Source organism: Amblyraja radiata, chromosome 17 (genome assembly GCF_010909765.2).
Source record: "Amblyraja radiata isolate CabotCenter1 chromosome 17, sAmbRad1.1.pri, whole genome shotgun sequence".
Taxonomy (NCBI): Eukaryota; Metazoa; Chordata; class Chondrichthyes; order Rajiformes; family Rajidae; genus Amblyraja; species Amblyraja radiata.
In genome coordinates, this window is record NC_045972.1 from 30,542,047 (window position 1) to 30,554,321 (window position 12,275).

General features: G+C 42.2%; 1 protein-coding gene across 2 annotated transcripts in view; it reads right to left on the reverse strand.

The window, feature by feature from the left end:
• Positions 1-12,275, reverse strand: part of st3gal2 (ST3 beta-galactoside alpha-2,3-sialyltransferase 2) — a 134,169-nt gene that overhangs the window by 35,785 nt on the left and 86,109 nt on the right. The window lies entirely within an intron of this gene.

The following is a 12,275-nucleotide window of genomic DNA, read 5'->3' on the forward strand; positions in this document are numbered from 1 at the left end:
TTTCAGTCCCATGGTACTTACAACGTGCTCGTATTTATCACATTGTTATAAAAGCTGTTAAACTGAAGAGGCAAGTGTTCTCATTCTGCTGTGAGTTTTGTTTGCATATACCATGCAAATATAGCACAACAAATTCACACTGATCAGTACATTCAATTATGAGGCAGACTGAAATGCTGGTTGAATGAAACTAATCATGAAGTGACAACATTGGGATGTGGAGATTTAACTTTGCATTTGCCCCTTGTCTGCCGTTACTAACCATTTGCACAGTAATGATGTGCGTCATTAACCCTACTGTTGTCTTGACTACATCAACGTTTCTGCTGCATATTGGAGCCTGTGTTGAGCCCCATTAAAAACATCAAACCACCACTGACATTTGGAATCTTAAATAATCATTATAATCTCTGAAATTCCTGGAAAGTAACAATTCCATAAGTTGCACAATTGCAACTAGCCAATGAGACTGGTTAAATAAAATATAAACTATTTGATCATCTTACAAACACTTTCAAATTTCTAACAACAGGTCATGACCTGAAATATTAACTCTTTCTCACTAAACAGATGCTGCTTGATCTGTTGAATAATTCAGTTTTTGATTTTTTTTTCCAGATTTGTGTTTTGTTCCTTACTTTTTGCAATAGGAGTTCATTCCAGATCTTTTTAAACATGAATTTGTTTTCTTTGTTTGCCTTAGCCTCATCGCCGTGGTTGCCAAACTGTGCCTCCTCTGCATTTACTGATTACTCCAGCGCTTACGCAGTCTATCTCCTATTTCCCACAGAATCATAGAAGATTATAGCTGGGAAGAAGGCCATTTGGCACATTGTGCCTGTAATTACTCAATATGGGTAATCCAATTCGATCCACTCCTCTGCCCTCTTCTAACAGTCTTGCAAATTCTTTCCTTTCAGTTACTTATCCAGCTTGTTTTGCAATCGATTCTTCCTCCGTTGTTAACCCCAGCCAGGCATTCCACACCCTAGCCGTTCCCTGCATAAAAAAATATTTCCCATCTATCATTGTTAGTTCTTTTATCAATCACCTTGTTTCTACATTGCAAAGTTCCTTATTCCTCTGGCATTGGGGCTAGATTATTTCTATATACTCTGTTTCTATCTTTCATGTTTTAAATGTCTGTCAGAATATCCTGCACCTTTCTGTTCCAAACAAAAATGAACAGGCCCATTTCTATATTCCTTCCATAGATTAAAAAACTTTGAATCATTTTGGGAAGTCTCTGTTGGAACTCCTCCAAATACTTCACATATTTTCTAAGAATTGGCAATAACCCAGTTGTGGCTAAACCAGAATCTTATAAAGATGCATCGTGACTTTGCTCCTGTACTCTCGTCTTTATTTTGAAAATCTGGGAACCCATATGTGTTTTTAACTAATTCATTAACCTGTTCTGCCACTATCAATGAACTAAGCACTCTCTATATTATTTTACCCCATTTAGAATTATACTCTCTGCTTTATATTGTTGCTTCTCAAAGTCCATTGTTAAGGATGAGGTCTTGGAGTGCTTGGAAACTCATGATAAAATAGGCCAAAGTCAACATGGTTTTGTTGAGGGGTGATCTTGTCTGACAAATCTGTTGAAATTCTTTGAGGAAGTAACAAGCAAGATAGACAAAGGAGAGTCAGTTGATGGTGTTTATTTGGATTTTCAGAAAACCTTCGATCAGGTGCCACACATGCAGGGCCGGTTTTAAGCCGATTTGACCGATTACTCCCAATTGGGCCCCGCGCCTAGGGGGGCCCCGCACTAATGTTCCGTACTTCGTATGGAAATACGAATTCTCTTTGTTAACTAAAGTTTTTTTTAATTCGCCATCCGGATTTTTTTTTTAAACGAACATGTATAACCAAAGATCTTCTAGCAGAGCTCCACTATAGGATCTTTGTGTATAACAACCGCTGCACGGCCATCAGACACAAACGATGTGTTAACTAGTACTGTTAGCACTTCTTATCAGCAAGTACTTAACTCGTTGTTATACAATCATGTCATCAATGCATCCATCCGCCTTCCTCAGTAAATGTCATTGTGTTTTGAACAAGTATTAATAACGTCGTGTTCCTTTGAATAAAATTCACGCGGCGTCATTAATACTTGTTTAAAACACAATTACATGTAGATGTAATGTAGATCGATGACACGTTGAGAATTTCTTTAAACTCACCATCATGAGTGAGGGCCCCGGAGCGCGAGAAGGGGCTTCTTCCTGGTGTGCAGGTTAGTCATTCACCTACCGACCCACGTTGTGTCTCTTTGTGTTTTGCTCTCTCCCTCCCTCTCTCCCTCTCCCGCTCCCCATCTCGTCTCTCTCTAGCTCTCTCACACTGTCGCCTCGGCATTCCCGGAATCATTGACGTTTTGCAGTAGACAAAAATGCTGGAGAAACCCAGCGGGTGAGGCAGTCGCCTGGCCCGCTGAGTTCCTCCAGCACTCTGTGTTTTTTGTTTGGCTCTGAAGTTGAAGGTGGCTCAACGGGACGCGCAAGGGCTCTGGGGAGAGGGTTGCGTTTCTGGTCGAGACCTTTCTTCAGACAATCACAACTAATCTCACCGACGAGAGTTCAGTTTAGTCTGAAGAAGGGTCTTCTCTCTAAAGTCGCTGCGCTGCCTGTCCTGCAGAGTTACTCCAGCTTTATGTCTATCTTCAATTTCAGAGAAATACAATTTCTCACGGGGGGCTTATAACGTCTCTAAACCCCTCTGGGACCCTCTGAACACCTCTAAAACTCCTCTAGCCCCCCTATTTCCCTCTAAACAATTGTAAACACACCTGAACCCATCTGAAGCCCTCTAAACATCTCTAACCCGTTTAAACCCCTCTAAACTAGGAGGCTGCAAGGTGACTTGGATAGGCTGGGTGAGTGGGCAAATGCATGGGAGATGCAGTATAATGTGGATAAATGTGAGGTTATCCACTTTGGTGGCAAAAACAGGAAAGTAGACTATTATCTGAATTGTGGCCGATTAGGAAAAGGGGAGATGCAACGAGATGCAACGAAAAATGCTCACGGCAGACCAAACGTGTTAAACAGAAATTGGTCAGATATTGAGCTTTACACAGTGAGAAATCATGTGAAATAAGCACTGAATTTAATTTTAAATGAATGTACCTGCATGTTATACTGTTTAGTTTGGAGATACCACCAGATAGTCTGGTTGATACAACCAGATCAGTTTGGAGATACAACCAGATTAGTTTGGAGATACAACCAGATTAGTTTGGAGATACAACCAGATTAGTTTGGAGATACAACCAGATAGTCCACTGAGTTCGCACCGACCAGCGATTTTTGTTACAGATTTGACAAATTTATTTGGCGGCCAATCAAACGCTGTCTCTAAGGGGGTTGCATCCAATCACCAACCAGCTTGCCTTAAAATTCCCGAAACTACACGAAATATAAACATACATAAATTTTTACTTTTCTAGAGTAGGGGCCCCGCCATCAGTTTTCTAATTGGGCCCCGCAATTCCTAGCACCGGCCCTGCACACATGAGGCTTTATCTGGTTGGCTGCTGGTGACTAGTGGTGTTCCGCAGGGGTCTGTGTTTTTCACATTACTTTACACGTTATATGTTAATGTTCTCGATGATAGAACTGATGACTTTGTGGCCAAAATTGCGGATGTTGTTTGTCATGTACATCAATGATCTGGATGATGGTGTGGTAAATTGGATTAGTAAGTATGCAGATGATACTAAGATAGGTGGGGTTGTGGATAATGAAGTAGATTTTCAAAGTCTACAGAGAGATTTATGCCAGTTGGAAGAGTGGGCTGAAAGATGGCAGATGGAGTTTAATGCTGATAAGTGTGAGGTGCTACATCTTGGCAGGACAAATCAAAATAGGACGTACATGGTAAATGGTAGGGAATTGAAGAATGCAGGTGAACAGAGGGATCTGGGAATAACTGTGCACAGTTCCCTGAAAGTGGAATCTCATGTAGATAGGGTGGTAAAGAAAGCTTTTGGTGTGCTGGCCTTTATAAATCAGAGCATTGAGTATAGAAGTTGGGATGTAATGTTAAAATTGTACAAGGCATTGGTGAGGCCAATTCTGGAGTATGGTGTACAATTTTGGTCACCTAATTATAGGAAGGATGTCAACAAAATAGAGAGAGTACAGAGGAGATTTACTAGAATCTTGCCTGGGTTTCAGCAACTAAGTTACAGAGAAAGGTTGAACAAGTTAGGGCTTTATTCTTTGGAGTACAGAAGGTTAAGGGGGGACTTGATAGAGGTCTTTAAAATGATGAGAGGGATAGACAGAGTTGACGTGGATAAGCTTTTCCCCACTGAGAGTAGGGAAGATTCAAACAAGGGGACATGACTTGAGAATTAAGGGACAGAAGTTTAGGGGTAACATGAGGGGGAACTTCTTTACTCAGAGAGTGGTGGCTGTGTGGAATGAGCTTCCAGTGAAGGTGGTGGAGGCAGGTTCGTTTTTATCATTTAAAAATAAATTGGATAGTTATATGGTCGGGAAAGGAATGGAGGGTTATGGTCTGAGCGCAGGTATATGGGACTAGGGGAGAATACGTGTTCGGCACGGACTAGAAGGGTCGAGATGGCCTGTTTCCGTGCTGTAATTGTTATATGATTATATGATACAAATAGGTGGAGGGACAGATAATTTTGACGGTGAGAAGTCTGCAGAAGGACTTAGATGGGTCTTGAAAGATGCAAGGAAGTGGCAAATGAATACAAATAGCAAAATTGTACAGCCATGCACTTTGTTATAGGAATAAAAAGGTGTTAACAGTTGTAGACTATTTTCTAAAAGGGGAGAGGATTCAGAAATCAAAGGTGCAAAGGGACTGGGGAGTGCTGCGTTCCTAAAAGGCTAACTTGCAGGTTGAGTCGGTGGTAAGGAAGGCAAATGCATGAGGACTAGAATATAAAAGCAAGAGTGTATTACTGAGGCTTTATAAGGTACCAGACAGGCCACATTTGAAATATTGGGAGCAGTTTTAAACGTGAGCAGTTGTGAGCAGTTTTTAATTGCGAGCAGTTTTAAATGTTTTTAGCCAGAGGGTGGTGAATATTCATGGAATTCATTGCCACGGATGACGATGGAAGCCAAGTCATGGGACAACAGATGGCACAATGGGCTAAGTGTTCGGCTGGCGACCGGAAGGTAGCCGGTTCGAATCCCGCTTGGAGTGCATACTGTTGTTGTGTCCTTGGGCAAGGCACTTCACCCACCTTTGCCTGTGTGTGAATGTGTGTGAGTGATTGGTGGTGGTCGGAGGGGCCGTAGGCGCAGATTGGCAGCCACGCTTCTGTCAGTCTGCCCCAGGGCAGCTGTGGCTACAGAAGTAGCTTACCACCACCGAGTGTGACTGAGGAGTGAATGAATAATGCGATGTAAAGCGCCTTGAGTATTAGAAAGGCGCTATATAAATCCCATCCATTATTATTATTATTGAATATTTTTAAAGTGGTGATTGATAGGTTCTTAGTTAGTAAAGGGCCTGTCCCACTTACGCGACCTTGGTTCGCAAATTACACGACCTTGTGGTCGCTTGAAGCGTACAGGCACCGTATGGGCGTGCGGGGCCGGTCCCACTTAGAAGCGCGGAGTTGTGCGGGGCTGGTCCCGACATCGTGCGGGGCTCCGAAATTCTGGCAGTGGTCGAAATCTTCGCGCGCCAACGGCCTGTCGGCACGCAGGCGCAATGCGGTCGTACGCAGCGTCTTGACGGTGTACGCAGTGTCTTGACGGCGTACGCCTAGCACGTGGCGTTGAGCGATGACATCACCACCCGGTGTGGCGTTGCGTGATGACGTCACCGCCCGACGCCGTGCGACACCCAAATTCAGTCGGCCCGCATCCTGCCCAGCTGATTGGTAAGTATGACGCAAATAACGTCACGCGCGAACTTAGCGTCTCATATTCCACTTGGGTAGCTTACAATCCAATAGTATGAGCATTGAATTCTCCAAGTTCAAGCAATACACCCATTAACCCCAAACCTCTCTATCCCCTGCCCTCACCATCACCTGGCTGCGCACCTATCTCTCCCATCCACCCAGTCACCCTGCTCCATCCCCCACACCTTCATATGTTCTCATCCATCCCATCGTCCTATATTTCATTGTTTCCCCTAGTGTGCAGGATTGAACCAGTGTATGGGTGATCATTGGTCAGTGTGGACTCGATGGGCCGAAGGGCCTGCTTCTACACTGTATCTCTAAACTTAACTAAACTATCCAGAAAATATAATTAAGATCTGGAGCAAATTACCTGGATGCACTTACCCATCCTTTATGTATTAAAAGGGGTCATACTTGCTCCCATCGATAACTTAAACATACAAAGATTCAATGATTTGAGATGGAAATATAACTGCACATATGTTCACTTGAGACAGCCTTCAACTGCACAATTCCTGCATGTTGCAGTTCTTGCACAGTCCTGCTCTGCCTTAATTTAATTTGAAATATCTGCGTTTTTTTCATCTGTTACATAGGTTTTTATTTTTACAATAACCATACTTATTTGTGGTGCACAAGACAAAATGTATTTTGAGTCTTACATTTACATTAACCACCATGGAGACACGTAGCACCACCCATCCCCCTGCACAATCTTCCTCTCTGACTAACTCCCATTCCATCTAAGAAGCATTTGCTGAAGATTACTCTATGTGGTGATCATCTGCAGCAGCACAAACAGTTGCCGAAAATTCCAGTGTATTTGAAAGGGTACAGTAGACGTGCACTATAGTGGCCACTAATTACCGTTTCATATTTGGCCTCAGTTACATGCTGTTACATATATGCTAAGATCCAGAAAATGCCCATAGATAAATGTTCCTTAGAAAAGTTGGTTCAAGTACTCCCACAACTCTCTCAAAGGAGCATTGTCCAAGAAGCCTTGTGATTCTGTGCATCCCTGATATGGTTTTCAGGGGGTTGAAATGACCTGGAAGTAGTTGTTGCTGCATTTCACGCTGGGAGGTATAAAATTAATTTTCAATTGGATAAGCTGTACAAAATTTTCTTGGCAACCCAAGTCGCACGAATGTCTCAATTTCCTAATTACCCCCTATTGAGATAAACACCCACAGCTAATTAACTGTGAACTTCCATTAATAAGCAAAATTGGTCCATAGCATTAACTGTTGATAAACATAAAGGTTTTTTAATGGGTTTTAAAGTAGTGTTAAATATTAAAGTTAACTGTACTTCAGTTTGAGATTTACTTCCAAGAATTTCTCAGCTCATTCCCACTCTGACCTAATTTTCAATTCATAATCTTATGCATGGACCAGAAGGCTCCACGGGCCCCATGACCTTCCCCCACTTTGATTTGTTATGTTCTTGTGCTGGGCTCAGTCAAACTTATGATTGACAACACTCCAATGCAGCAATTCAAGACATTCTGCTACACAAAAGACACTCCTCCGATTAAGCTGTTGCACAATTCTGCCTTCTCATATTAAAAACATGATCTCTAAAGTCATGGTGGTTCTGCTGATATTCAGCCTAAAGCAATTACAGCACAATCAGTCACATTCCCAGCGAAAAAAGGAGAGTGAGACTGTTATGTGTCCAGGTGTTTATTAAGCAGGCATGTAAAGGGAAGAACTTAAACTACTCCACTTTGCCCAAGTGATGAGTAGGCACACCCTGGATTGCGAGTGACTTTGTAATGTACAGTATGGAGCAGGTATGCTAGTGACTCGAAGCAAGGAGTAACCAGGCTGTACAATATAGTTACTGCTATGGCCTCAGCTCCAGTGAACATGACCTCAAATGACGTTTATGTGGATTCTGCACATTTTTTCCTTTGACTGTGTAGCTTTCCGCTGGGTGACCTGGATTTCTACCATTTTTCAAAGATGTGGTGGTAGTTTAACCCTGCATTTTCCTTATTGTAGATACCTGGCAATGGGATCAAAAAGAGTAGTTAATGGGCGCATGTGAGAGAGAATCAGTTTTGATGCTACAGAGAAATGAGGAGGGGGAATGGTAGCAATGGGATTGCTCTGCTGGGAACTAGCATGAACCTCATGGGTTAAATGGTCTCCTTAAGTGTCATAATAAGAGGGTTAAAAAGAACTAGTATTTTCTATCAGCATAATTTATGTCAGGTTGCAATAGTCTGCATTTCAAGATATAAATTTTTTGGGGGCCAATCTTGGGAACAGTTGCTGGGGGTGTCTTTTGGTTAAACTGAAGCTGTCTGCTTTCTTGGGTAGACATAAGAGAACCTATGGCATTTTCCGAAGTTCCCCTTCAACCAACATATAGAGATCATCCAGCCATTTTGGCAGCTTGCACATGTACCAATTGGCTGCAATATTTCCTATATTACAATAATGAATGCACTTTAAATGCATTTAATTGTCTGTAAAGTAGACCAAGGTACCTAAAATCAACGAAGGTGGTACATATAAAACATTAATTTGTCATCTCTCTTTCGCAACATATAGCTGCAGGCAATTAATCACAACCTAAAACACAGATGTTCAGGAATTGGCCTCTGGGCCAATTTAATTTAATTACTATTAAATAATAATTACTTATTGTGATACAAAACAAGGCTATGTAGCCCATTGGGTCCTTACCAAGTCCTATTCCCCCCTCTCCCTGCAACTTATTTTCTCTCTCATGTCTTTCAACTCCTCTTTGATTTTTTTCTCACATATCTATATATTAAGGGGCAATTTGCAGTGGGATTTAGGAGGAAATTGGACTGTCACAAGGAAAATGGGAAATCTTTATGCAAACACCATGAAGTTAGGATCAATCCTGGGTCCCTGCATCACCCAATACAGCATTTGTAAGATGACCAAAATTGGAGATAGACACAAAATGCTGGAGTAGCTCAGCGGGTCTGGCAGCATCTCTGGAGAAAAGGTATAGGTGACATTTCTGAGCAAAAGCCAGAACAAATCAGGGCCGGCAACAGATGACCTCAGGAAATGTGGAGTCCATAATGGCCTATTGTTGGCTGGGAGATGCTCTAACGAGAAGAATACAAGGAAGCGAACAGTGGAGTTCGTAGGACGACTAGGCTAGGGTTGGGGAGAAGGGGGAGTGGGGGTGGAATGCAGGGGTCAATTGAAATGAGAGAAATTAACGTTCATACCGCTGGGTTGTAAGCTGCCCAATTGAAATAAGAGTTGCTGTTCCTCCAATTTCCATGTGGTCTCACTCTGAAAGTAGATCCTGCCTATCCAATCTTCCCTCATCCCTCAAGTCCTCCAGTCCTGGCTCCATTTATAGCATCTTTGTGAATCTTTTTTGCAGCCTCTTTGGCTTAATTACATACTTCCTGGCAACCTGAACTGTACACCTTGACTTCCTTGTGATCACATTTCTTTTGATATCCACTTGGAATATATTCAATGATTCCACTTCCACAGCTTTCTGTGGTACGGAATTTCATGGCATCACAATTCCCCAAAGGAAGAAATTGCTCTCTCTCTTCCCTTTTTGAATGTGTGATCCCTTATTCTGATTCCTAGTTCTAGATACCCCAACAAGGGGAAACATCCTATCAGCGTCTATTTGATGTGGATGTGGAGAGGCCGTCAGAGATAGATTGATTAGTACAGGTATCCGAGGTTATGGGGAGAAGGCAGCAGAATGGGGTTAAGAGGGAGAGAGAGATAAGCCATGATTGAATGGCGGAATAGACTTGATGGGCCGAATGGCCTGATTCTACTCCTATCACTTATGACCCTATGACCTATTTGTCACTCATCCTTAGAATTTTTGTTTCAATGAGATTACTTTTCATGTAGGCACAACTTACTCGACCTTCTTCATACGTAAATCCAGCATGCACATTATTTTATAAATATATACAGTAAAACTGAACACGGTAGTCCAGGCATGGTCTCGTCAAAAAATATCCCTATTTTTATACTTCATACCTAGTGAAATAAAGATCTATATTCCAATAGTCCTTGTAATTACATGTATGCTAAACTTCTGTTGTTTAATGTACCAAGGTCTCCCGATCCCTCTACAACATAACATTCTGTATTCTCACTCCATTTAAATAATATTTGCCTTGTCGTTCTTCCTTACAACATGGATAATCTTATATTTTCTCATATTATACTCCATCTGTAAATTTCTTCCCCATTAAATTAACCTGGCTATATTTGAACACCTGATGTAATTCCTTTGCTTTCTTTGTGCTAGCTCCAGAACCCTGGCATTATTTTATTGTGTATGATTGGCATAGCATGATACAAAATCAACTTTTAAATATCAGGAACACAACAGTGTAGGCTAGGAATGTCAAGTCCTTGCCTAGTTAGTGGAGTCTATTAGTTTCCTTCTGTGGGTGGATGTAAATATTAGGCGTAATTTAATTCCCTATAAATTCAATATTTGTATCATCAAGTTGTTGCCAAAGATCACATGTAAAAACTGGTTACATGAATGAGTATGGCTCTCAGAGCAATGTTATTAATCCTGTTTTCTACCTTGATTTTCCCATCACTTACCTACACTGGGACAAAATTACAATAACCAAATTAACTTGGAAATAAATGATCTAAGAGATGACATGGAAATAGGGTCTGAATTTCGTTTCACAGTGATTTATAACACTGAGATTATGAATATTTTGTAACAGCTAAGACAACTGCCCAGGAATGGGATGGACTTAGTGGCTGCGAACATGAATGTGATGGGGACCAATTTAGCTAGAGATAAATTATTTTAATTATAGTACGAGATCTAAAGTGATTACCATGGCCAATGATAGTGACAATAATTAAGGAAGCCCTTAACAAGTGATGCATAGATGCAGAATTCAGTATTTACATGAAGTTAAATTCATAAAATTAAATACAAGAGAAAATGCACACAGCACATTATAATAATATAATTGTGTTAACAAACCGGAAGATAGATGAGGGCAACAAGGTAGCCATTGTCTACATGTCCTTTAGCAAGTACTTTGACAGAGTACCGCATGGTAGGTGGGTAAAGAAGGTTATATCAATTAGGACACAGGAGGATTTTACCAATTGAATACAAAATCAGTTTGACTGTATGATGGTGATGGTACAGGGTTGTTTTTCAGATTTTAGGCTTGTAACAAGTGGTGTGCCACAGGGATCGGTACTGGATACATTATTGTTCATCAGGATTCAGAAATTTGAGGTGCAAAGGGACTTCGGAGTGCTGATGCAGGATTCCTAAAACATTAATTTGCAAGTTGAATCGGTAGTAAGGAAGGCAAATGCAATGTAAGCACACATTTCAAGAGGGATAGAATATAAAAGCAGGGATGTAATGCTGAGGTTTTGTAAGGCACTGGTCAGATTTCATTTGGGTTTTTGATTAGTAAAGGGACTGTCCCACTTGGGCCGTCACTTACACGACAGGCCAGTAGTGATGGTCGCGTGACAGTCCCGCGAGAGTCGCGCGCGTCATCATGCGTCCGCACAGCTGCCTGGAGCGCGTGATGTCATTTGAAGATGGACACAAAATGCATGAGTAACTCAGCGGAACCGGCAGCATCTCTGGAGAGAAGCAATGGATGATGTTTCGGGTCGAGACTTCTTCAGTCTGAAAGAAGGGTCTTGACCCGAAACGTCATCCATTCCTTCTCTCCAGAGATGCTGCCGGTCCTGCTGAGTTAATCCTACATTTTGTGTCTATCTTCACTTTTCTTGGCCCCGCTCTGGTAGTAGGAGTGGGGGCGGATCTGGATCCGCAACGGCCGTGAGCCCCAGGCCGAGTGCGGTGATCGTTTGTCTGCTTCTGCTGCTGTTGGAGGTGAGACGTTGCCAGGGTCTTGGGCCTCTCCCACTTTAGCCCGTCAGTTACACGACAGGCCAGTGGCGCGTGAAGATTTTGTTCAGGACGAAGTCCACACTCCTCCACACCACCCCGTGCGCCCGTCCCCACGCTACCCACACGTTACCCACACGTATCTTATTGGTGTATAAAATTATGAGAGCCATTGGTAAGCCACAGTCCGTTCCTGAGTTAAGGGGATTCAAACATTGTTTGGCATAGGTTTAAAGTGAAAGGGGAAAGGTTTAAAAATAACCTGAGAAGTAACCTTTTTACAGAGGGTGGTGAGTATATGGAATGAGCTGCCAGGCGAAGTGGTAGAGGCAGGTACGATTACGGTATATAGATAGGAATGGCTTTGAGGGATATGGTCCAGGCGCAGGCAAATTAGATCAGCAATTTAGTCAGCATTGATAAGTCGGGCCTAAGGGCCTGTTACCGTGCCATAAAGCTCTATTATTCTATGTTT